This window comes from Bos indicus x Bos taurus, chromosome 1, assembly GCF_003369695.1.
Source record: "Bos indicus x Bos taurus breed Angus x Brahman F1 hybrid chromosome 1, Bos_hybrid_MaternalHap_v2.0, whole genome shotgun sequence".
Classification (NCBI taxonomy): Eukaryota; Metazoa; Chordata; class Mammalia; order Artiodactyla; family Bovidae; genus Bos; species Bos indicus x Bos taurus.
In genome coordinates, this window is record NC_040076.1 from 117893733 (window position 1) to 117919153 (window position 25421).

A 25421-nucleotide genomic window follows, 5' to 3' on the forward strand; every position below is an offset into this window, starting at 1 on the left:
TAGGAATTAGCTTTTGGTATTGATCTAGGTCGGAGAAGGCAATGGCAACCCACTCCAGTACTCTTGCCTGGCAAATCCCCTGGACGGAGGAGCCTGGTAGGCTCAGTCCATGGGGTTGCTAGGAGTCGGACATGACTGAGCGACTTCATTTTCACTTTTCCCTTTTCCCTTTTATGCACTGGAGAAGAAAATGGCAACCCACTCCAGTGTTCTTGCCTGGAGAATCCCAAGGACGGCAGACCCTGATGGGCTGCCGTCTATGGAGTCACACAGAGTTGGACACGACTGAAGCGACTTAGCAGCAGCAGCAGCATTGATCTAAGTAGACTAATTAGAAAGTAGACTAAAAACTTTTGCTCATAAGGCTCAAGAATATGAAGGTGGGTTACACAATTCTTGCTTCCCTGGTGGCTCAGATGGTAAAGAATCTGCCTGCCAATGCAGGAGACACAGGTTCGATCCCTGAGCTGGGAAGATCCCCTGGATAAGGGAATGGCAACCCAGTCCAATATTATTGCCTGAAGAATTCCATGGACAGAGGAGCCTGGTGGGCTACAGTCAATGGAGTCACAAAGAACTGGACACGACTGAGCAACTAACACTTTCAACTTACATAGTCCTACTTATGTAGGTCACACTTGCTTTTCCTCTTGATACAAGATTTTTATTTATTTCTTTGGTTATACAGGTCTTAGTTGTGGTATGTGGGATTTTTTAGTTGCAGCTAGATTTTAGTTGCAGTTGGGTCTAGTTCCTTGGCCAGGGATTGAACCTGGGCACCCTGCATTGGGAGTGTAGAGTCTTAGCCACTGGACCACCAGGGAAGTCCCTGAGAAGCTTTTGTCAGCAACTAAAAACCCGTTGAATAGTAGAGAAGTGGAATCATATCACAACACAGAAATGTTTGTGAATTCAAAAGAATTCAGGAACAAGAGAATATTGGGAAAATAGTAAATCAAGAACATGAAGAAAGCCACAGCTAGGAAAAAAGTCTAGCCAGTATCATCTCTAGCCCAGAGGACTGACATGAGGCCCTTACTCATGTCCCCACCTCTAGTCATTACCATCAGCGATCCAGAGCAATTCTTTCAAGCATTAAGGAGATCTCCTCAAAAAACTCCAGTATAAAATTCAAAATCTAATCACAGTCTAGAAGGATTTTCACAAGATGTCCCTCCCCCTACCCCTCTCTGACCTCATCTCCTAGCACTCTCCCCTTCAATCCTTCCTGTTCTGTCCTTTCAGACTAAGTTCATTTTCAATGCAAAGCCTACACATTTGCTAATACTTGATGCCCTAGAAGCTCCTCTCTCAGATCTTCACATGGCTCAGGCCTCATCAGCCATGTCTCAGCGGTGGAGAAGGTGAGCAGTAGACCTTTGAGAATATGGTGTAGAAGAAGAATGGATGTGACTTGCTGACGGACTGGATACAAAGCAGCAGGAAAGGGGAGAAATTGTTGCTGGCCAAAATCTTGGCTTTCTCAGCCAGCTAAAGTCAAATAAAAAATATGGAGACAGAGTTTGGAGGTAATAAAAAAGTGGCTTTAATTCTCAGCTGGCAGAGAGGGGAACACAGTAGGCTCATGCCTCAAGAACTGTGCCCCCTGTCCATGAGGAGTCTAGGGGCTTGATGGGAGCTTACAGTCAGCAGTCAGTGATGAGGAACAAAGGTGTTAGGATCTTGTCTTTTTCATCTTGCATTGCTTCAAAAACAGTCATAAGCTAGCATCAGTAGCCCAGTAACTGAGTCTGACCATTCTGAGGCCTCCTTTCTGATACATAAAAAAGAACTATAAGGAGAAGAAAATGTTTTAAGGGTAACATACTTACCTGTGTGTTACAAGATGTATTTAGCATAGAGTTGAAGGATAATGGGTGTAAATGTAGCTCCTGCAGACTTAGGGGACAGAAAAGCAAATTTAGTTACAGACATGCAGAATTAGGGGCAGTTAAAGTAAAAAACTAGGAACGTTCAGGTCTGCTCATGGTCCTCAGAAAAGAGAAAATAAAAACGTATTCCTCTTTTTTCCTTTTCATTGCAACAGAATCAACCGTGATTCCCAAGATTCTGGCCTCTGCAACTTGGAGTACAGTATTGCCATTGCTGAAATAGCATTTCATCCAGAGTTCATTTTTGGTCATACTAATGTTGAGATTCCTTTCAAATACCCAAATGCAAATGCCAAGCAGTCAGTTCAACATATGGTTTTGAAGCTCAGAAGAGGGAGTAGAGCTGGAGATATAATGTGACAGTTGTTGGCATGGAGATTGAATCATTTATTTTAAAAATACATGTTGAGTGCATATAATGTATTCGTTAGTCGCTCAGTAGTGTCTGACTCTTTGAGACCCCGTGGACTATAGCCCGCCAGGCTCCTCTGTCTGTGGGGGTCTCCAGGCGAGAATGCTGGAGTGAGTAGGCATTCCCTTCTCTAGGGGATCTTCCCAATCTGGAGATCTAACCGGGGCCCTCCACACTGCCCGCAGACTCTTTACCTTCTGAGCCACCAGGGAAGTGCGGTGGATATATTCTATACTGATGCAAGAGTAGTCAGTTGTATAGTATCCTCAATTCAGTTCAGTTCAGTCGCTCAGTCCTGTCCGACTCTTTGCGACCCCATGAATTGCAGCACGCCAGGCCTCCCTGTCCATCACCAACTCCCGGAGTTCACTCAAACTCATGTCCATAGAGTCGGTGATGCCATCCAGCCATCTCATCCTCTGTCGTCCCCTTCTCCTCTTGCCCCCAATCCCTCCCAGCATCAGAGTCTTTTCCAATGAGTCAACTCTTCGAATGAGGTGGCCAAAGTACTGGAGTTTCAGCTTTAGCATCAGTCCTTCCAGTGAACACCCAGGACTGATCTCTTTTAGGATGGACTGGTTGGATCTCCTTGCAGTCCAAGGGACTCTCAAGAGTCTTCTCCAACACCACAGTTCAAAAGCATCAATTCTTTGGTGCTCAGCTTTCTTCCACAGTCCAACTCTCACATCCATACATGACCACTGGAAAAACCATAGCCTTGACTAGATGGACCTTCGTTGGCAAAGTAATGTCTCTGCTTTTGAATGTGCTATTTAGGTTGGTCATAACTTTCCTTCCAAGGAGTAAGCGTCTTTTAATTTCATGGCTGCAATCACCATCTGCAGTGATTTTGGAGCCCCCAAAAATAAAGTCAGCCACTGTTTCCCCATCTATTTCCCATCCTAGAAGGTTACTAAATAAAGGTTTCTTCTGAGAGAGAAGAAAGAGGAGAATTAGGATTGTGAGTGGGTGGAACTGGCTTATGGTTTTAAATAGGGAGGGCAGGAAGGCCTTCCTGAGATGGTGAACCTTAAGATTTCAAAGAAGTGAGGAAGTTAGCACTATGGATTCCCAGGGGAAGAGTGTTCCAGGCAGAGGCGGTGCCAGCTCCCAGAGGTGAGGACATGCCTGGCATGTGAACAGCAAGCGGTGCTGCAGGGCTGTGAACTCGGTACTGGAGAAATTCCTGTGGGCTGTGGGGCCCTACGTCTATAACAGGTCAGATAGCTAGGGAGAGAATCTGTTGAAGACTGAGAGCTGGAGGGGTAAGTACAAAATGTGGTGTCACAGAAGCAAGAGAAGAAAGTGTTTCAAAAAAGAGAGACTAGGGGACTTCCCTGGTGGTCTAATGGTTAAGACTCTGTGCTCCCAATGCAGAGGTTCCAGGTTCCATCCCTAGTCGGGGAACTAGATCCCACATGCCGCAACTAAAGATGCCACAGGCTGCAACTAAGGCCCACCACAGCCAAATAAATAAAAAGAAATATTAAAAAAAAAAGAGCCCAATCAACTGATGCTGCTGAGAGGGAAGGTGTGGTGAAAACCACAAGGACTACGAGAGTTGGCCCATGGTCGGCCGTGGGCAAAAAGCAGGGTCAGGAGGGTGACTGGATGGAAGCCCAGGGATGAAGGTTGAGGGGAGATGTCTGCAAAGGATGGAAACTAGTGGTTAGGCTGGGTGTGACTTAGAGCAGAGGTAGATTTGTCTCTAAAATAGGATAACGAGTTCTAGTATCCCTCTCTCACAACACACACTCACATGTTTTGTAGCTGTCTTGGGTGTGACTGCATAGACTTTTGTGGTACTCGGTGAAGCATCTGGCTGAGCCAAACAACTTTCATTCAGGATGACCACACCACCAAATTTATCCATGAGCTCATCTTCCTGACAGCCCAGAGTGTAAATCCTAAACTCTCTGAATAGGTCACTTATCTTTTTTGTGTAAGTTCTTCAGGCGATAAGCAGGATTGCTGGTAAACTTGTTAGCTATTTCTATGGTTGTTGGAAATACTGACATAAAGAAATATAAGTACTAAGCTTAAAGGTGTGATTTAGTTTTAAAATGTTACTGATTAAAGATGTTACACATCCTTCTCCATCTTGGGCACTTATTTCCTGTAAAAGTAGTCTTCACATAAGCCCCTAAGAAAAGGGAAAGAAAAAAAACTTCCTAGTGAATGTCAAATGGCTGATGAGGTGATGAGAGTCAGGATTCAATAATGCCCACCCCTACTTCCCGGAAACACACATATACTCTTGTAGCCTCATTTCAACTCACCAACATACACTCTAGAAGCTGCTGACACTTGGCAATTCAAAAATAGCACAGAAATGAATCTATTTGGTTTCTATCTTTTCTGACATTGTGTTAATAATAGTAAAAGGATTATTTCAGTTTTACTACTGATTTCATGTACTTTTGACTATTATATCAAGATTCTGTTTGGTACCCCCCAAGTATGTAAAACTTCTTCCCTTTCCCCTCCCCCATCTCCCTCCCCAACTGTGTCCATGTAATTGAATCAAAACATAATCAACTTAAAAAAAAAAAAAAACATAATCAACTTGACTGGACTTCATCAAAGCTGGGAAGTGAAATTACTCTGGCACGATGATAAAGAAGACAGACTTTGTCTATGAACCTAGATTTATATACTGGCTCTGCTCTTTTCTAGGTATGTGAACTTGGGCAAGTTACTTAACTTCTTAATGCCTCAATTTCTTCCTGTGTTAAAAGGAGATAATGGTAATATTTTACAAGTGTTTTGTGGATATTAATTCACTGAATCTTCACAATGACCCTATAAGTCTATAATTAAACCTAATTTACAGATGAGGAGACCAAAGCACATATGTTAAGTAATCTACCCTAGGCTAAAATCTATTAAAAATAAATTTACCCTATAATCCAGAAATTCTACTTCTGAGTATATATCCACAAGAATTGAAAGCAAAGTCCCAAAAGGATATTTGTACACCCATGTTACTGATAGCATTATTCATAATAGCCAAAAGGTGGAAGCAACCCAAGTGTCCATTGATAGATGAATAAATAAAATGTATATGCATACAGTGGGGTCTGACACATGCTATAACATAGATGAACCTTAAAAACAGTATGCTAAAGTGAAATAAGCTAGTCACAAAAAGATATTGTATGATCCTACTTATGCAAGGTACTTAGAGTCATCAAATTCTTAGAAAGTAGAATGGTGATTGTAGAAAGCAGAAGGGGCTGGGGGGAGAGTGAAATGGAGAGCTGTATAATGACTACAGAATTTCAGCTTTGCAACAGGAAAAAGAGTTTTGGAGATTGGTTGTACAACAATGTGAATGGACTCACTTAAAACTGAATAAGAGGGCAAATGTTATGCTACGTATATTTTACAACAATTGAAAACAAAACAGACAGAGACTTCCTTGTAGGTCCAGTGGCTAAGACTCTGAATTCCCAATGCAAGGGACCCGGGATTCAAGTCAAGGAACTAGATCCCACTTGCTACAACTACGGGTTTGAGCGCGGCAACTAAGACCCAGTACAGCCAAATAAATAAATAATTTTAATGAAAAAAAAAGAAAATGTCCACCAGCCTTTTTGAGAACATAGTAATTCTGATTCTGTACCACTGAGGGTGACAGAGGGTTGGGAAAGGATGCCTGTTGGTTAGGAACACATGAACGCAGGCTTTGACAAGCCCAGGTAAGTGTTCTTTAGTGGCCCAAATAGAAATGCCCAATCTGTAGCTAGGGGTGCAGGTCTGAGGTTGGATCTGTACGATGGAGATTCTAGGAAGACAAAGCAGTAGTCCTTTACTACAAAGTTAGATTAGACAGGAGAAGGTGGAGAGGAGGACAAAGGGAATGCAGAAGATGACTGCTATCATTCTCATTTAGGAGGATGGTGATGGCACTGCCATATACCAGGAAGGGGAGGCTGAGCAGGTGGAAAAGGCAATGGGTTCAGGAATGGATGTGTGAGGGTTAGGAATATGGAAAGTTGTTCCATTGATGGCGAATTTGAATTTGAGGTTTCAGAGGGTGACTGGGGCTGAGAAGCCTCTTGTCCAGATTTCCTCAGGTGAGTTCTAGTCTTTTGAGATACAATTTCCTTCAATGTTCAAGGTGTGCATGAACATTTCAGAGATCCCAAGAGTACTTTGGGAAAGGGAATTGCTTAACTTTGTTTAACCTGGTTTTTCTAAACTCATTTGCTTGCCCACCCACCACCACCTCCCTTTTTAAAAAAATTAATTGACTGAGGACTACACTTTGTTCTGGGAGAAGGCAATGGCACCCCACTCCAGTACTCTTGCCTGGAAAATCCCATGGACGGAGGAGCCTGGTAGGCTGCAGTCCATGGGGTTGCTAATAGTCAGACACGACTGAGCGACTTCACTTTCACTTTTCACTTTCATGCATTGGAGAAGGAAATGGCAACCCACTCCAGTGTTCTTGCCTGGAGAATCCCAGGGACGGGGGAGCCTGCTGGGCTGCCGTCTATGGGGTCGCACAGAGTCGGACACGACTGAAGCGACTTAGCAGCAGCAGCAGCACACTTTGTTCTCTGGTCTAGGCAGCTATTTTTCTGTTGACAAAGTAGAACAAAGAAGAAACCATTTAGAGGGTGGATAGATCTGTGGGTATTTAGTGTGTTCCTGTTAAGTCACCAAAACAGTGAGGAAGGTTCCAAAAACCCTGGGCTGACCTGGGAACTGAGGACACTGACCCTTCTGCATGGGCCAAGGAGGGGAATGCTGCTGGGGGTTTTGATCAAAGCCAGCTTGCTGGTTTGGCTTTCTACCTACTCACACATGCCAGTAAAGCCCTGATCCAATCCCTCCCCTGGTTCTTTTTTATCCTCTACATTGGCTCCTTGTCCTTGCTTTTCCATTTGCATAACTAATGCACACAACACAGAATTCCCGCAATTTTAAAGACAGCTGGCCAGCACATCTTGGATGCTGATGTCAGGAAACATCTGGAAAAGGGCTAAAGTTACTGTAGCCCAACTGAGAACAATGGAAACACATTAATATGGAAAATTCAGGATGGGGGGGCTTGTGTACATAAAAATGGCTTCCAGGCGGACTTATAAAAGCCTCGTACAAAACTCTCTTGTTGGTTTGGGCATTGGTGTCACTGAGTCACTGAGTGGTAGGCCAGCTAAAACGAAAATATCGCTACTCTCTTTGGATCCTTGTCTTTGAGGCTCTCCTTTTCTTCAAAGTTTTCCTAGAAATCCTGCCAGCTAACCAAGGTATTCTTTTCTGAAAAATCATGAACTGGTATTTTATTTTAATAACTTTAAGCTCCCTCTTTCCTCATCCTCTCTCACAATATAAGGATATAAAATAGAGTTCTCGTGTACATATTTTTGCTGTCTCTAAGAAGTCAGTGATTGAAATATTTAAATATGAACTGTGATGGAAATATTTAAATATGAACATTATGTACCAAGGCTGCATGGTATGCAGTTAAAAGAATGGGTTTTAGAGTTTGGATTCTCCTTTCTACCAACTTTATGGGACCTTGTAAATTACTTACTTAACATTCTCTTAGTAATTTCTGCCTATTTGGATTGTCATGAAGAAGACACAAGTTAATGTGTATTGGAAGTGTTCAATGAGGTGTGTGGCCTGGGTTAGCCATTATGATTGTAGCTTTGTTGAAATCCAAGGATTAAGAAGAAATCCCTGCTATAATCTATTTCTCAATTCAACTCTAAAACATTGAGCACTTGGGCTTCCCTGGTGATCCAGTCATGAAGACTCTGCCTTGCAATGCAAAAGACACTGGTTTCATCCCTGGTTCAGGAAGATACCACATGCCTCAGAGCAACTAAGCCCGTGTGCCACAACTACTAAAGCCCGGGCACCTAGAGCCTGTGCTTCACGGAAAGAGAAGCCATTGCAATGAGAAGCCCACGCACCACTACAAAGAGTAGCCTCCACTCACTGCAACTAGAGAAAGCCCGTGGGAACCAACAAAGATCCAGGACAGTAAAAAAATCTAAAGAAATAAATCTTAAAAACAAAAAAAAAAACATTAAGTGCTTGCTTCCATTTCCCTGTACTACAGACGTATGTTTTGGAATTAGGATTTCTTCTGCAAGCATTTCCCTAGAGTTTTTACTGTTTCACTTTAATTTGTAGAAACCGAAATGGTATGCCATCTCTTGTGAGGATTAATAATTACCATCTCATACTGTCTTCCAATCTTTGGACTCCTGTTTTTTTTTGTATGATACCTTGTATAATACGCTTTTTCCTTGTAAAACCTGGTTGGATTTTCTCCTGTTTCTTCTGCTGCTGCTGGTAAGTTGCTTCAGTCGTGTCTGAGTCTGTGCAACCCCATAGATGGCAGCCCACCAGGCTCAGCCTTCCTTGGGATTCTTCAGGCAAGAACACTGGAGTGGGTTGCCATTTCCTTCTCCAATGCATGAAAGTGAAAAGTGAAAGTGAAGTCGTTCAGTCGTGTCTGACTCTTAGCGACCCCATGAACAGCAGCCTACCGGGCTTCTCCGTCTGTGGGATTTTCCAGGCAAGAGTACTGGAGTGGGTTGCCATTGCCTTCTCCATCTCCTGTTTCTAGGATTCTTCAATTTCTCAGTGATGTGTTTTGGTGCTGGTCTCTTCATCCTTTATACCAGGTATTTGTTGGACCCTATCAATCTGGCAGCTTGTGTTCCTTGGTTTTGGAAAACTTTGTGAATTATTGATGTATTGTGAGTTCCTCCCCAATCCTAATTCTCTTCTCTCTGGAATGCCTACTCATTAGAATACTGGACCTTCCAAAAGATCCTCTGATTGTCTTCTGTTTTCTTTCCTATTATCCTTTACTTTGTCTTTTGGCTTGGAGTTCTTCAACTTTATCACCTTAGACCTTCTGTCTTGTTAATTTTTAAACTCTGTGATCATATTTTACATTTCCAGTTCTCCGCCCCCCCCCCCCCCCCTTTTTTTTAGCTGCACAGAGTTTCATTGCCGTGCTCTGGCTTTGTCTAGTTGTGGTGACAGGCTTAGTTGCTCCATGCATGTGGGATCCTAGCTCCTTGACCAGGGATCAAACCAATGTCCCCTTCATTGGAAGGCGGATTCTTAACCATGGACCACCAGGAGTTCTTTTTTGTTCTCATAAGATTCTTTTCTTTCTTTTTAAGCATCATATCTATATAATTCTTTTTATTTCTCTAAGTTCAGTTCAGTTCAGTCGCTCAGTCATGTCCGACTCTTTGTGACCCCATGAATCACCGCACACCAGGCCTCCCTGTCCATCACCAACTCCCAGAGTTTACCCAAACTCATGTCCATCGAGTCAGTGATGCCATCCAGCCATCTCATCCTCTGTCGTCCCCTTCTCCTCCTGACCCCAATTGCTCCCAGCATCAGAGTCTTTTCCAATGAGTCAACTCTTCGCATGAGGTGGCCAAAGTACTGGAGTTTCAGCTTTAGCATCAGTCCTTCCAATGAACACCCAGGACTGATTTCCTTTAGAATGGACTGGTTGGATCTCCTTGCAGTCCAAGGGACTCTCAAGACTCTTCTCCAACACCACAGTTCAAAAGCATCAATTCTTTGGTGCTCAGCTTTCTTCACAGTCCAACTCTCACATCCATACATGACCACTGGAAAAACCATAGCCTTGACTAGATGGAACTTCATTGGCAAAGTAACGTCTCTGCTTTTGAATATGCTATCTAGGTTGGTCATAACTTTCCTTCCAAGGAGTAAGCGTCTTTTAATTTCATGGCTGCAATCACCATCTGCAGTGATTTTGGAGCCCAGAAAAATAAAGTCTGACACTGTTTCCACTGTTTCCCCATCTATTTGCCATGAAATGGTGGGACCGGATGCCATGATCTTCGTTTTCTGAATGTTGAGCCAACTTTTTCACTCTCCTCTTTCACTTTCATCAAGAAGCTCTTTAGTTCCTCTTCACTTTCTGCCATAAGGGTGGTGTCATCTGCATATCTGAGGTTATTGATATTTCTCATGGCAATCTTGATTCCAGCTTGTGCTTCTTCCAGCCCAGGGTTTCTCATGATGTACTCTGCATGTAAGTTAAATAAGCAGGGTGACAATATACAGCCTTGACGTACTCCTTTCCCTGTTTGGAACCTGTCTGTTGTTCCATGCCCAGTTCTAACTGTTGCTTCCTGACCTGCATATAGGTTTCCCAAGAAGCAGGTCAGGTGGTCTGGTATTCCCATCTCTTTCAGAATTTTCCACAGTTTATTGTGATCCATACAGTCAAAGGCTTTGGCATAATCAATAAAGCAGAAATAGATGTTTTTCTGGAACTCTCTTGCTTTTTCCATGATCCAGCGGATGTTGGCAATTTGATCTCTGGTTCCTCTGCCTTTTCTAAAACCAGCTTGAACATCAGGAAGTTCATGGTTCACATATTGCTGAAGCCTGGCTTGGAGAATTTTGAGCATTACTTTACTAGCGTGTGAGATGAGTGCAATTGTGCGGTAGTTTGAGCATTCTTTGGCATTGGCTTTCTTTGGGATTGGAATGAAAACTGACCTTTTCCAGTCCTGTGGCCACTGCTGAGTTTTCCAAATTTGCTGGCACATTGAGTGCAGCACTTTCACAGCATCATCTTTCAGGATTTGGAATAGCTCAACTGGAATTCCATCACCTCTACTAGCTTTGTTCATAGTGATGCTTTCTAAGGCCCACTTGACTTCACATTCCAGGATGTCTGGCTGTAGGTGAGTGATCACACCATGGTGATTATTTCTCTAAAAATGCTAATAATAGCTTTTAGGTAAGAGGAGCTCTTATTTCTCTGAAGTCTGTTTCCTTTCTAGGTGATTTTTTTCACTTTCTGTGTTGTGACTCCATATTCTTTGGTAGAGGCTTGCTTTCTTCAGATATCTGATAATCCTTACCCTTCACTCATACTGTAAAGTTAATGGGAAATTGTATCATGGATAATCTTGTCAAATTCAGCCTTTACTCTAGAGGGTTCTGCAGGGGCCATTTATGTAAGGGAAAATGTCATTGCCCTTAGGTCCTTTTTCTTGATCTAAGTTTTTCAGGGAGGAAACATCTACTTTCTTGCTTAAGCAGCTTAGCTATACTTTGCTGCCAGTGTTCTGAGAGTTGAATATGAACTGGGGAATTATTACACTTCATTATACAAACTTTTTTTCCAATGTCTGTGCTTTCAGTATAGTATATTCCAATCTTAATTATGCCGACTGCCCTAAATTCTGGCTTAGAGACCCTTATTCTCTGCAGGGGAAAACCTCAAGTCTTCTGCTGTTTTGAAGAGAGGCAGTTGACTAAGTTGCATTTGGGAAAGAGACTTTGGGGTGGGCCAATCCTGGGAATTGAATTGCTTCTTGGTTTTCTTCTCTACTAGTTTAGGATTTAGCTTTCTCAATTTGCTGACTCAGAAACCAATTCTCTCATCTTTCAGCCTCTAACATTTTGTTGCTATAGTGATTTCCTCCTCTTTTTAATTTTTAAAAATCCCTTTATATCTGTTTTAATGAGGGGGAATGCATTTGTTCAATCTTTCATCAGCATTGTTTTAAAAAAGATATTCTTAATGTAATGATGTGTTCTAAAAATCCAGATTTCCTGGGCCAGAATTCCAAGTCAAAGAATTCTGATGAGATCAACTAATCTAGAATAGTCTTGTGAATGTACTCATTAATTTCTAACTTTTTCTTAATATTTTGGCTGTTATAACTGCTGCGTGGTAAATGTTTCTATTTGTTGGCAAAACTCGCTTGAGTTGTTCATCACCTTTCATGTGGTTATAGATGCAAACAACATGTGTGCCCCAGCTGGGCTCTGAAATCCAGGCTCCCGCTTTGTGACAGACTCCTTCATAAGACCAGAGGCTTCCAAACCTAAATCCACTCATTTCAGCTCACACCCTGGCAACTCAAAGACAGAAATCTCTGAGTGATTGAAACCTCTATAGTGAGAAAACTTTTCCATTCAATATCTGTTTTGTGCCAAGTCACTTCAGTTGTGTCCAACTCTTTGCAACCCTGTGCTTGGGATTCTCCAGGCAAGAATACTGGAGTGGGTTGCCATTTCCTTCTTCAGGGCATCTTCCTGACCCAGGGATCAAACCTGCATCTGTTGCATCTCCTGCATTGGCAGATGAGTTCTTTACCTCTAGTGCCACCTGGGAAGCCTTATTTATTTTGGTGGAAGACTATTCTGCCTTCTTTCTCTAGAGTGAGGTCTGGGGTGAGACCACTTAGGGTGGGGTGGAGTCAGGGGGAGTAACAAGATGAGCAACAGGATGAGTGAGGATACATGTCCACGGAAAATGTCATGTGCTGGAGTGAGGATTCCTACAACTGATACCCTCCTAGCAGAGCTGCCTTCCTGGGAGGCAATTCTGGCACTGCCTTGAGTGGTGGACTGGGTGACATGTGACCAGTTTCATGACAAAACAGAATCAGCAGAGCCCTTGCAATCTCAGAAATGCCATGGCCTGCCTGATAAGCAATAGTCAAAGCTTACGTTTCTGAAACTGATTTTTGGCCTCCTTAGTTAAAGGAAGACTAACCTGGCTTGTTATTTTATTTGTCAATCAAAATGTATCTAACACCATTTTTTTTTCCAGTTTGCCAAAGCGAAGTTGACCAAAGCTGATTTTTAAGATCAAAGAATCACAATAGGGACTTCCCTGGTGGTCCAGTGGCTAAAACTCTGCACTTCCAATGCAGGGGGCCCAGGTTCAATCCCCAGTCAGGGAATAGATCCCACATGTCGCAACTAAGACCCAATGCAGCCAAATAAAATTTAAAATAATAATAAATAAAAATTTTAAAAAGAATCATAATCATTTATATTACTTAGTGCCTACTATTTTCTGGATGCTTTATAAACATAGTCTCATTTAATCCGTGGTATTATTATAGCCATTTTGCATGAAAAAAGTCTCTGAGAGGTTGAGTAACTTACCTAAGATCACAAAGTTATTAAAAATTGAAGCACAGTTAAAAGCAAAGTTTTTATAATTTTTCTCAAAAGTCCAGCTTTGATCCAGCCTGTCATGCCCACACCCAAACAGACAACAGACAATGTTTGTAAGACACTTGTATTATTTGTGCAGTGTGCATCTTGAATGTAGGGCACATTCCAGATGGGCTGAGAAGAAATGTGTTTATTCTTGTTGATAAATAACAAGATCAAAGGCAAACTTGTCCCTTCGACAGTACACATATACACAATTATGTGACAGACAGCCCAGCAAATCACCTTCTGATACAGATACACCCATGATAAGCACAGGAAACAGGAGTCAGCTGAGGGTGTTACTCGTTGGGCCGCCATTTTGTCTAAAACTATCCTGCTACAGTCAGTGGGGTCACAAAGAGTCAGACATGACTTAGTGCTTAAACAGCAGCAGCAGCCTGCCTAATGGAGACACTACAAAGACTTGTAGTCTTGTGTTCCAGGCCTGGTGTTGGTGTGAACCAGTGGTATTGGTCTTGTCACCTGTGAGGGAAACTCCCCTTTGCTGAATGCCTAATGTGTGCCAGGAACATTTCCCCTTTTAAATTTACTTGTTATTTTGAATAGTACGTGTCCAAGGGTTCTGAAGAGGATACTGAAATTAGGCTCTCTCTCCTTGGCCCCCAGTCTGTGATTCTCCTTCCTAGAGTTAATTATTTTTAACAATTTTATGTACTGCTTCCAGAAGTACTAGAAACTTTCATATATATTATGTCATTTAAGCTTCTTGATTATTTCTCCAATTTAATATAATTTAATTTAATTTGAGGAGTCATTTCTTAGGACTTTCCTGGTAGCTTAGGCAGTAAAGAATCTGTCTTCAATGCAAGAGACCCAGGTTCAATCCCTGGATTGGGAAGATCCCCTGGAGATCTGGAGAAGGAAATGGCAACCCACTCCAGTATTCTTACCTGGAAAATTCCATGGAGCCTGGTGGACTACAGTCCATAGGGTAGCAAAAAAGTCGGACACAACTGAGTGACTAACACTTTAACTTTTCCCTTTTCTTAGGACTTGAGGCAGAAAAAAGAGGTCAACAATATGTGCTTTGCCTGTATTTTTTGCCCCCATTTTACAGATTTCAAAATGGAAGCTCAATGAATGAAAGTAATCATTCAAATAGCTACTTAGTAGTGGCACCAATATTCATTAATTCTTAGTCTTTTTCAAGGGACAATAATGGATCAGGTATGGCTTTTATAATGGACCATGCTAGGCTTTGAGGATGTGATAGTGACCCAAATAGGCCCTTCCTCTTAGTGTAGTGGAGAGGTTTAAAATAACCAAAGTACAGTGAACTGTGGTTGTTTACTGGAGGAGCATCAACTCTACTTAGACGGCAAAGGAAAGCAATTAGAAAAATATGACCTCTTGGGACTTCCCTGATAATACAATGGATAAGAATCTGCCCACCAATGCATGGGACCCAGGTTCGATCCCTGGTCTGGAAAGATTGCTCTGCAACAAGAGAGGCTACCACAATGAGAAGCCCTTGCACCACAATGAAGAATAGCATCTGCTTGTGCATCTAGAGAAAACCCATGCACAGCCTAAATGAATAATTTTTAAAAGTGTAAATTAAAAAAAGTGACCTCTGAGCAGAGACATCTCGAATGAGTAAGAGTCAGCCAGGTGAAAAGGGTGACACGGGGGGAGTAAGAGAAGAGTAATCTAAGCAAGTGAAGCACATGGGCCAAGGCCTGTAGTCTGAAGTGTGGAGAGGCTCTCAGGATGACTGGGACAGCATCAGCCATTCCCAGAGGAGATCCAGGAAGCTTAACTGCCTGCCTAGAGAGGCCAGGGATTGGAAAATCTGCTAAGAGGTAACAAGGGAGTGATGTGCTCACAGAGGCACTTCAGAAAAATCATTCTGGCTATAGAAGAGCAAATGCATCAGAGAAGGCAATGCTAGTTGAGAGCCTGCCCCAGAGGGGAGGTGATGACTGCCTGAGCCAGGGTCAACCTGAGCTATTTGGGAGATGGAATCAACAGACTTTCAAGGCCTGAATGTACATTAATGGTCATGAGAGTAGATTCTAGAACTACCAAGAATCCTTGCTCGGCTGCTTCCTAACAGCAGAGTTGGATATTGAACTGCTTATGACATTGGGCAGAACTCTGGGACAGAATTTCTTGTGACACTGCATAAGGCATTGTAACCTTTTTAAGTGTCAGTTTTCTCATTTGCAAAATGAGGTAAAAAAATGGATCTAACTTTTCGAGGGCAATAACTGGGTGTGTGGAGCCATTCATTGCAGGAGACAGAGGTGCTGTATCCCCTCCTCTTCCACTTCCAGTTGCAAACAATAAAGACTATAGTGCATGCCAAGTCACTTCAGTTGTGTTCGATTCTTTGCAACCCTTTGAACTGTAACCCACCAGACTCCTCTGTCCATTCGGTTCTCCAGGCAAGAATACTGGAGTGGGTTGCCATGCCCTCCTCCAGGGGATCTTCCTGACCCAGGGATTGAACCTGAGTCTCTTGTTTCCTGCATTGGAAGGCAGGTTCTTTACCACTAGTGCCACCTGGGAAGCCCAAAGACCGGAGGACCTTAGCTTAATAAAAAAAAAAAAATTAATGGATGTAAATGGGGATAATTATAGTGTCTACTTCATCAGGTCATCATAAGAATTAGTGAATCCCTGTAAAGACTTTAGTGTAATCCCCACACATACCATACTTCAATTAAACAATTTTTTTAAAAAAAATATGAGCTTATGGAGAAAGGGGAATGATTGTGAAATTTCTGACTGTTAGAGAATCTGTTTATATATTTTTAAGTGGATGACAGGGGGCATCATGTTGCTTGGATTTTAGATTCAAGTGGATCTTTTAAAGAGAATATTGTGATAGTCTGTTTTAAAATACCTATATTTGGGACCTCCCTTGTGGTCCAGTGGCTAAGACTCTGAGCTTCCAGTGCAGCGGGCCTGGGTTCAATTCCTGGAAGGGAACTAGATCCCATTTGCCACAAGTAAGACCTGGTGCAGCCAAATAAATAAATAAATATTAAAACAAAATACCTATATTAACAATATGTTAGAAATCACCACCTTTCCAATTATTCAAACAAGTGAAACATTTTAGACATCAGCTAAAAGTTTTGCAAAGGATTACCTGGCTTTGAAAAATTATTTTAGTGCCAAAAAAAGAGGCTCTTGAAAGAACCTTTAAAAACCCAGAGACAAACCTCCTATGAACACTTCATAGATACATCGGGCTGCAAGAATGAGCAGGAGCTTTCCTGGTTCACCTCTGTCTTTTTCAAAAGCCTGTGTCTAGGTCACCCGGTACTTTGTTCCAACACAGGACATCTTTGCACATCAGGAGTCCTGCCAACAGTGTTACTTTGCTAGGTGTAGACTCATTTCTTTTGACCTTAGTTTTCCTATTGAATCATGAGGATGAGAGTCGCTTTCTTTCTTTTCAAAAGTTTTCCTTTCTTGGTTGTTCTGAGGATTCATGAGTTAAACATTTGTTAAGTACATTACAATACTTAGCTGAAAGTGCAAAGTTTTGTTTGTTATTGTTGGATGGGTGAAAGGTATACAAGTTCAAAGCCTTGTTTTCTCTCCTGGGCACACATCATGCATTATCATGCTTAATCCCTCACAACCCCCTTCTCTTGCAGGGGCTCCTCATTTACATAAACTGTCACAAACTGAGCTAACAGAGGACTCCTGGGAGAGGGCTGGCTGTTTCTTATGTTCTTCAGAGAGTTTCTATTTGCCTACCAGGTATGATAACCTTTTTGTCTGGCTGGACTAACAGTTCTTACTAAGTTATCATTTAGCAAGAGAGAACAGAAGGGAAGAAGACCCTGGACAGTAAGGGAATCAGAAGGATTGAGCTCTTATTTTGTTTTTATTTATTTTTAAATTACTTAATTTTTTTGGCTGCGTGGTGTGCCAGGCGGGGTCTTAGTTCATGAGGGATCTTAGTTCCCAGACCAGGGATCAAACCCCATGGCCCTTGCAAGGGAAGCTCGGAGTCTTAACCACTGGGCTACCAGGAAAGTTCCATTGAGCTCTTTTTTTGATTTGTCCTTGTTCACCTTGGACAAGTCACTTCACTTCTCTGAGGTTTATTTTTTTCATCTGAAAAATGAGAGAGTTGGAATAAGTAATTCCTTTAATTCTTTCAAACTTAAAATCTCCTTTTAGTATGTCAAAATGCTAAAAACTCCCCTGAAGATATCAGCATATTGGTGTGTATCATTTGGTATTATGTGATATGTACCAAGAAAAGTACCAGGGAATTAACTGCATAAGAGATACTGTTTTCCTAGTACCTCTAGAGTTAAGCTCTTTATTTAATTCTGGTTTTCATGGTAAATGTGTTTTATGCTATTAGATCTATGTAGCTGCCGATGGTGCTGGTTGAGGTGATTATGGTGGTGGTGGTGGTGGTGTGGTGAGGACGCTGTGACGCTAGTGTTGACAGCGCAGGGATGGTAGTGATGGTGTCAACCTCACGGTGACCTTGAATGAAAACACATATATCAATGCTTTCATCACAGAGTCTGTTCATCTTTATGATCCCCATAATCTTTAGTGTTATTGCCTTGCACTAAGGAGGTAGTCGATACCTATTTGATGAAGAGCCAGCAAATTTGGCAAACTCAGCAGTGGCCACAGGACTGGAAAAGGTCAGTTTTCATTCCAACCCCAAAGAAAGGCAATGCCAAAGAATGCTCAAACTACTGCACAATTGCACTCATCTCACACGCTAGTAAAGTAATGCTCAAAATTCTCCAAGCCAGGCTTCAGCAATATGTGAACCGTGAACTTCCTGATGTTCAAGCTGGTTTTAGAAAAGGCAGAGGAACCAGAGATCAAATTGCCAACATCCGCTGGATCATGGAAAAAGCAAGAGAGTTCCAGAAAAACATCTATTTCTGCTTTCTTGACTATGCCAAAGCCTTTGACTGTGTGGATCACAATAAACTGTGGGAAATTCTGAAAGAGATGGGAATACCAGACCACCTGACCTGCTTCTTGGGAAACCTATATGCAGGTCAGGAAGCAACAGTTAGAACTGGACATGGAACAACAGACTGGTTCCAAATAGGAAAAGGAGTACGTCAAGGCTGTATATTGTCACCCTGTTTATTTAACTTCTATGCAGAGTACATCATGAGAAACGCTGGACTGGAAGAAACACAAGCTGGAATCAAGATTGCTGGGAGAAATATCAATAACCTCAGATATGCAGATGACACCACCCTTATGGCAGAAAGTGAAGAGGAACTCAAAAGCCTCTTGATGAAAGTGAAAGTGGAGAGTGAAAAAGTTGGCTTAAAGCTCAACATTCAAAAAACGAAGATCATGGCATCTGGTCCCATCACTACATGGGAAATAGATGGGGAAACAGTGGAAACAGTGTCAGACTTTATTTTTCTGGGCTCCAAAATCACTGCAGATGGTGACTACAGCCATGAAATTAAAAGACGCTTACTCCTTGGAAGGAAAGTTATGACCAACTTAGATAGTATATTCAAAAGCAGAGACATTACTTTGCCAACAAAAGTCCATCTAGTCAAGGCTATGGTTTTTCCAGTGGTCATGCATGGATGTGAGAGTTGGACTGTGAAGAAGGCTGAGTGCCGAGGAATTGATGCTTTTGAACTGTGGTGTTGGAGAAGACTCTTGAGAGTCCCTTGGACTGCAAGGAGATCCAACCAGTCCATTCTGAAGGAGATCAGCCCTGGGATTTCTTTGGAAGGAATGATGCTAAAGCTGAAACTCCAGTACTTTGGCCACCTCATGTGAAGAGTTGACTCATTGGAAAAGACTCCGATGCTGGGAGGGATTGGGGGCAGGAGGAGAAGAGGACGACAGAGGATGAGATAGCTGGATGGCATCACTCACTCAATGGACATGAGTCTGAGTGAACTCTGGAAGTTGGTGATGGACAGGGAGGCCTGGCGTGCTGCTATTCATGGGGTCGCAAAGAGTTGGACACGACTGAGCGACTGATCTGATCTGATCATTTTTTGCCACTAAGCTTGAGGTGGCTTGCTTTGCAGCAATAGATATCTGAAACACTTTCATGTAATTGGCCTTTTGCACACTTTTAATATAGTGAAGCTTTAAAATGATAACCTGGGAACTAAGTACTGCAGAATTCCTGTGCCCAGGTCTGCTGCCCAAGCCTAAATACTCTTAGAGTGGTGGTGAGCAGGCCAAGAAGTGGTTCTTCACTTCCCTGACAATCCAGACATTCCCATGAGGCTCTAAACATTGCAGTAGTGACAGGACTCTGGTTGTGCTGTTTATTTATTGGTTGCACTGAGTCTCTGTTGCTGTGCCCAGGCTTCTCAACCATTCTCTAGTTGTGGTGAATGGGTTTCTCATTGTGGTGGCTTCTTGTTGTGGAGCATGTGCTCTAGAGTCCAAGGGTCCAGTAGTTAAAGCTCGTGGACTCTAGAACTGGGGTTCAGTAGTGGTGGTGCCGGGCTTATTTGCCCTGAGGCATGTGGAATCTTCCCAGATCAGAGATAGAACGCATATACCCTGTGTTGGCAGGGGTTTCTTAACCACTGGACCACCAGGAAAGTCCTGGTTAGTGCTATTAAAGTCCTTCTCCATCTGGAGACAGTCCTAAGAGGATGGGGCTGAATAGGTAGGACTGAGATGCTCTGGCTGTGTTGTTGTTGTTCAGTTGCTAAATTGTGTCCAACTATCTGCAACTCCATGGACTGCAGCATGCCAGACTTCCCTGTCCTCCACTGCCTCCCAGAGTTTGCTATAAAGGAAGTTAAATCTGCTTCTGTAACCATTGGCTGCTAAGGGAAGCTTCTCTCCCATTTTCCAAGGCTAGTCTCTGGACACAGTATAAGACCTTGACTCATTAGACTTAACTTTGTTCTTGGACTCATTTTACTCTAAGTCAGGGACCTAGTACATATAAAGACCTGGTACTGGAGAAAAGATCTAGAGTGGGAGGAAAGGCACCACCAATGAAATATCAGTGATGAAAGAAAAAAAAACTTAAGTTGTTAGACAAAAGAAAGCATATAGAGCAGATAGGAGAATGGCTGCCTGGAGTGTAACTATCTGCCTCATTCCTTCTGTTCCTATTAATTAGACATGGATTTCTAGGTAGTGAAAGATAGAGGGCAAGGATGATAATTTAGGAGTCAAAATGGCCACGTGGCCATACGCTTGGGTTTTTTAATATTAATAAGTATTTTCTTGAATATGCAGGATCTCATTAAAATCAGTTTGTGTCACAGAGGAACTGAAGAATCATCAGTTCAGTTCAGTTCAGTCACTCAGTCGTGTCTGACTCTTTGCGACCCCATGAATCACAGCATGCCAGGCCTCCCTGTCCATCACCAACTCCCGGAGTTCACTCAGACTCACGTCCATCGAGTCAGTGATGCCATCCAGCCATCTCATCCTCTGTCGTCCCCTTCTCCTCCTGCCCTCAATCCCTCCCAGCATCAGAGTCTTTTCCAATGAGTCAACTCTTCGCATGAGGTGGCCAAAGTACTGGAGTTTCAGCTTTAGCATCATTCCTTCCAAAGAAATCCCAGGGCTGATCTCCTTCAGAATGGACTGGTTGGATCTCCTTGCAGTCCAAGGGATTCTCAAGAGTCTTCTCCAACACCACAGTTCAAAAACATCAATTCTTCGGCACTCAGCCTTCTTCACAGTCCAACTCTCACATCCATACATGACCACAGGAAAAACCATAGCCTTGACTAGACGAACCTTTGTTGGCAAAGTAATGTCTCTGCTTTTCAATATGCTATCTAGGTTGGTCATAACTTTCCTTCCAAGGAATAAGCATCTTTTAATTTCATGGCTGCCAGTCACCATCTACAGTGATTTTGGAGCCCAGAAAAATAAAGTCTGACACTGTTTCCCCATCTATTTCCCATGAAGTGATGGGACCAGATGCCATGATATTCATTTTTTGAATGTTGAGCTTTAAGCCAACTTTTTCACTCTCCACTTTCACTTTCATCAAAAGGCTCTTTAGTTCTTCACTTTCTGCCATAAAGGTGGTGTCATCTGCACATCTGAGATAATTGATATTTCTCCCAGCAATCTTGATTCCAGCTTGTGTTTCTTCCAGTCCAGAGTTTCTCATGATGTAGTCTGCATAGAAATTAAATAAGCAGGGTGACAATATACAGCCCTGATGTATTCCTTTTCCTGTTTGGAACCAGTCTGTTGTTCCATGTCCAGTTCTAACTGTTAGTTCCTGACCTGCATACAGATTTCTCAAGAGGCAGGTCAGGTGGTCTGATATTCCCATCTCTTTCAGAATTTTCCACAGTTTATTGTGATCCACACAGTCAAAAGCTTTGGCATAGTCAATAAAGCAGAAATAGATGTTTTTCTGGAACTCTCTTGCTTTTTCTATGATCCAGCGGATGTTGGCAATTTGATCTCTGGTTCCTCTGCCTTTTCTAAAACCAGCTTGAACATCAGGAAGTTCACGGTTCACATATTGCTGAAGCCTGGCTTGGAGAATTTTGAGCATTACTTTACTAGCGTGTGAGATGAGTGCAATTGTGGGGTAGTTTGAGCATTCTTTGGCATTTGCTTTCTTGGGGATTGGAATGAAAACTGACCTTTTCCAGGCCTGTGGCCACTGCTGAGTTTTCCAAATTTGCTGGCACATTGAGTGCAGCACTTTCACAGCATCATCTTTCAGGATTTGAAAGAGCTCAACTGGAATTCCATCACCTCCACTAGCTTTGTTCGTAGTGATGCTTTCTAAGGCCCACTTGACTTCACATTCCAGGATGTCTGGCTCTAGGTCAGTGATCACACCATTGTGATTATCTGGGTCATGAAGATTTTTTTTGTACAGTTCTTCTGTGTATTCTTGCCACCTCTTCTTAATATCTTCTGCTTCTGTTAGGTCCATACCATTTCTGTCTTTTATCGAGCCCATCTTTGCATGAAATGTTCTCTTGGTATCTCTAATTTTCTTGAAGAGATCTCCAGGAGCTGACTGTGGCTCAGATCATGAACTCCTTATTACCAAATTCAGACTTAAATTGAAGAAAGTAGGGAAAACCACTAGACCATTCAGGTATGACCTAAATCAAATCCCTTATGATTATACAGTGGAAGTGAGAAATAGATTTAAGGGCCTAGATCTGATAGATAGAGTGCCTGATGAACTATGGACTGAGGTTCATGACATTGTACAGGAGACAGGGATCAAGACCATCCCCATGGAAAAGAAATGCAAAAAAGCAAAATGGCTGTCTGGGGAGGCCTTACAAATAGCTGTGAAAAGAAGAGAAGCGAAAAGCAAAGGAGAAAAGGAAAGATATAAGCATTTGAAGAACCATGCTGCTGCTGCTGTTGCTAAGTCGCTTCAGTCGTGTCCGACTCTGTGCGACCCCATAGACAGCAGCCCACTAGGCTCCCCCGTCCCTGTGATTCTCCAGGCAAGAACACTGGAGTCGGTTGCCATTTCCTTCTCCAATGCATGAAAGTGAAAAGTGAAAGGGAAGTCGCTCAGTCGTGCCCGACTCTTAGCGACCCCATAGACTGCAGCCTACCAGGCTCCTCTGTCCATGGGATTTTCCAGGCAAGAGTACTGGAGTAGGGTGCCATTAACCATGGTGGGTCCCAAATAGAGGAAACAGGTAAGTTTATGGCTTTTTCTAAGCTCAAGAAAAGGGGGTAAAAATACATGTAAGGGTTTTTTGGTTTGTTTTATTCTAGGTGTTGTTCATCAGTTCCATTTCAAGTAGCAGGAGTGTACTCAAACCATTATGATAGGAATTCATTGGTTCTATAACTAGACAGTTGTGGATGTCAGGAGTACTTATATCCAGGAACTCAAATGAGATCTTTGAAGATCTATATATTGCTTCATTCTTCTTTGACTTGGCTTTGTCTTTATTCTACACTGGCTTCTTGCATGTGGAGAACATGATTTATGCTACAATGGCCAGACTCATACCACCCTTGTTTGTGGCTTCAGCATAAAGAGGATAAGTCTCTAGACACTGCAGGTAAAAAACAACTGGAGGAACTCTCATTGGCCAAATCTGAGTCATAGTGCCATTCTTGAGGCTAGGGAGCTAGAGTGGGGGTCAGTCTCACCTAAACTCCTTGGAATGGGTCCTCCATAGACCAGACGTGCTCTGTTTTCAGGAGGGGGGAAATGAGGACAAACAAAATCATCAGATGTCCATTAAAAATATCTAGCTAATTTGACCCACAGAAGGCAATGGCAGCCCACTCCAGTACTCTTGTCTGGAAAATCCCATGGATGGAGGAGCCTGGTAGGCTGCCGCCCATGGGGTCGCTAAGAGTTGGGCATGACTGAGCGACTTCACTTTCACTTTTCACCTTCTTACATTGGAGAAGGAAATGGCAACCCACTCCAGTGTTCTTGCCTGAAGAGTCCCAGTGACGGGGGAGCTTGGTGGGCTGCCATCTATGGGGTCGCAGAGAGTAGGACACAACTGAAGCGACTTAGCAGCAACAGCAGCAGCAGCTACTTTGACCAGGATTAGAAAGGGACTGAGACTAGGGGCAGATACTATCCCCAGGAGTAATGACCAAGCAGTTGGCTAGAACTTTTTGTATCCTGTATAATTCAAGAAACACTCTGAAGTGGTCAGAGTGTAGAAAGCTCAGAAATTCATGAATGCGTCTTTGACTGTATTCTGCTGTGGATCATGGAAACCCACCTACTGGCCTCACCCTGTTCCTAACATGCTTGAATTACCATTTTCCAGCCCAGAGGTTCTGTAGGTCGGGGAACAGGTGATTGTGATGCTTCTCAGTGTTTGCAAACTACTGACTTACACTAAGAAATCCAAAACGTTGTATTCAGAAGTTCTCCTTCGGTATCTTGTGGCTTTAAATATACATGCTGAACTTTTTGTTGAAACATGATATACATACAAAAAGTGCACATAGTATGAGTGTATAGTTTGGTTAACTTTCAGAGGCTGAACGTAATCATGGAACCAGTCTCCAGATGAAGAGACAAAACATTTCTATAGCCAGAGGCAGCCCCCTCCCTGTATCCTCTTCTGGTCACACTATCTTTGAACAGCACAAATTTACTTTTTCTTATTTTAATAAATTATATATATATGCGATTATACAGGGCTTCCCAGGTGGCGTTAATGGTAAAGAACTTGCCTGCCAATGCAGGAGACATGAGAAACTTGGGTTCGATTCCTGGGTCAGGAAGATCCTCTGGAGGAGGGCATGGCAACCTACTCCAGTATTCTTACCTGTAGAATCCCAAAGACAGAGGAGCCCGGCAGGCTACAGTCCATAGGGTCATACAGAGTCACACACGACTGAAGCAACTTAGCACACAGCATGCACTTTATTATACAGTTTATATTCTTGAATGTTTATCTTTTTTTCTTCAGTGTTTTATATATATATATATAGGATTTATCTGTGTTATGTTTATAGTTGTAGTTTGTTCATTCTATATTCTACAATCTGTTACTGCATAGTGCCTCATTGCTTATTTATTCAACACACTTCTAAGGATTTGTGGGTGTTTCCCATTTGGAGCTTTTACTGCTGTGAACAATGAATATTCTAATTCATGTCTCTGAGTAAACATACATAAACATTTCTGTTTGTGTTGTATGTAAAAGTGGAAGCTCATGGCTTTAAATATTTTGGACTATTATTAACAAATAAGATTGCCCTTTAAATAAGTTATCTTTGACATTTAACGATAGCCTTTAAGGTATTGCATAGCCTTCTTCATATTCTAGGTGTTGTCCACAGCCTGAAGGGTGCTACTCAATATCTATAATCAGAATAAGACAAGGGGGCTGACACTGGTTGCCCAATAAAAAGTCATGAGTCTTTTCTCATGGGTCTGAGTCAATTCTCAGTCAGGAGTTCACTGACTGAAGAGGTAGCAGGTCCTCAGGAGAAGGGATCCTAAAATGGCAAGTTATGCTGTAAGAAAGTATTCTTAGCAATTTCCAAGGGCTCTGGTTGTTCAGTAGCTTAGGTGTGTCTGAATGACTCTTTGCAACCCCATGGACTGCAAAGAAATCCAGACTTCCTTGTCCTTCACCATCTCCTGGAGTGGCAGATGAAGCTTGGCTCCCTGGAGTTTGTTCAAACTCATTTCCATTGAGTTGGTGATGCCA

At 42.5% G+C, this 25421-nt stretch overlaps 1 non-coding gene across 1 annotated transcript; it reads right to left on the minus strand.

The window, feature by feature from the left end:
- Positions 1 to 751: 751 nt before the first annotated feature.
- Positions 752 to 824, minus strand: TRNAG-CCC. The gene has a single exon. It is a non-coding gene; the product is annotated as a tRNA-Gly (tRNA).
- Between the last annotated feature and the right edge of the window lie 24597 nt (positions 825 to 25421).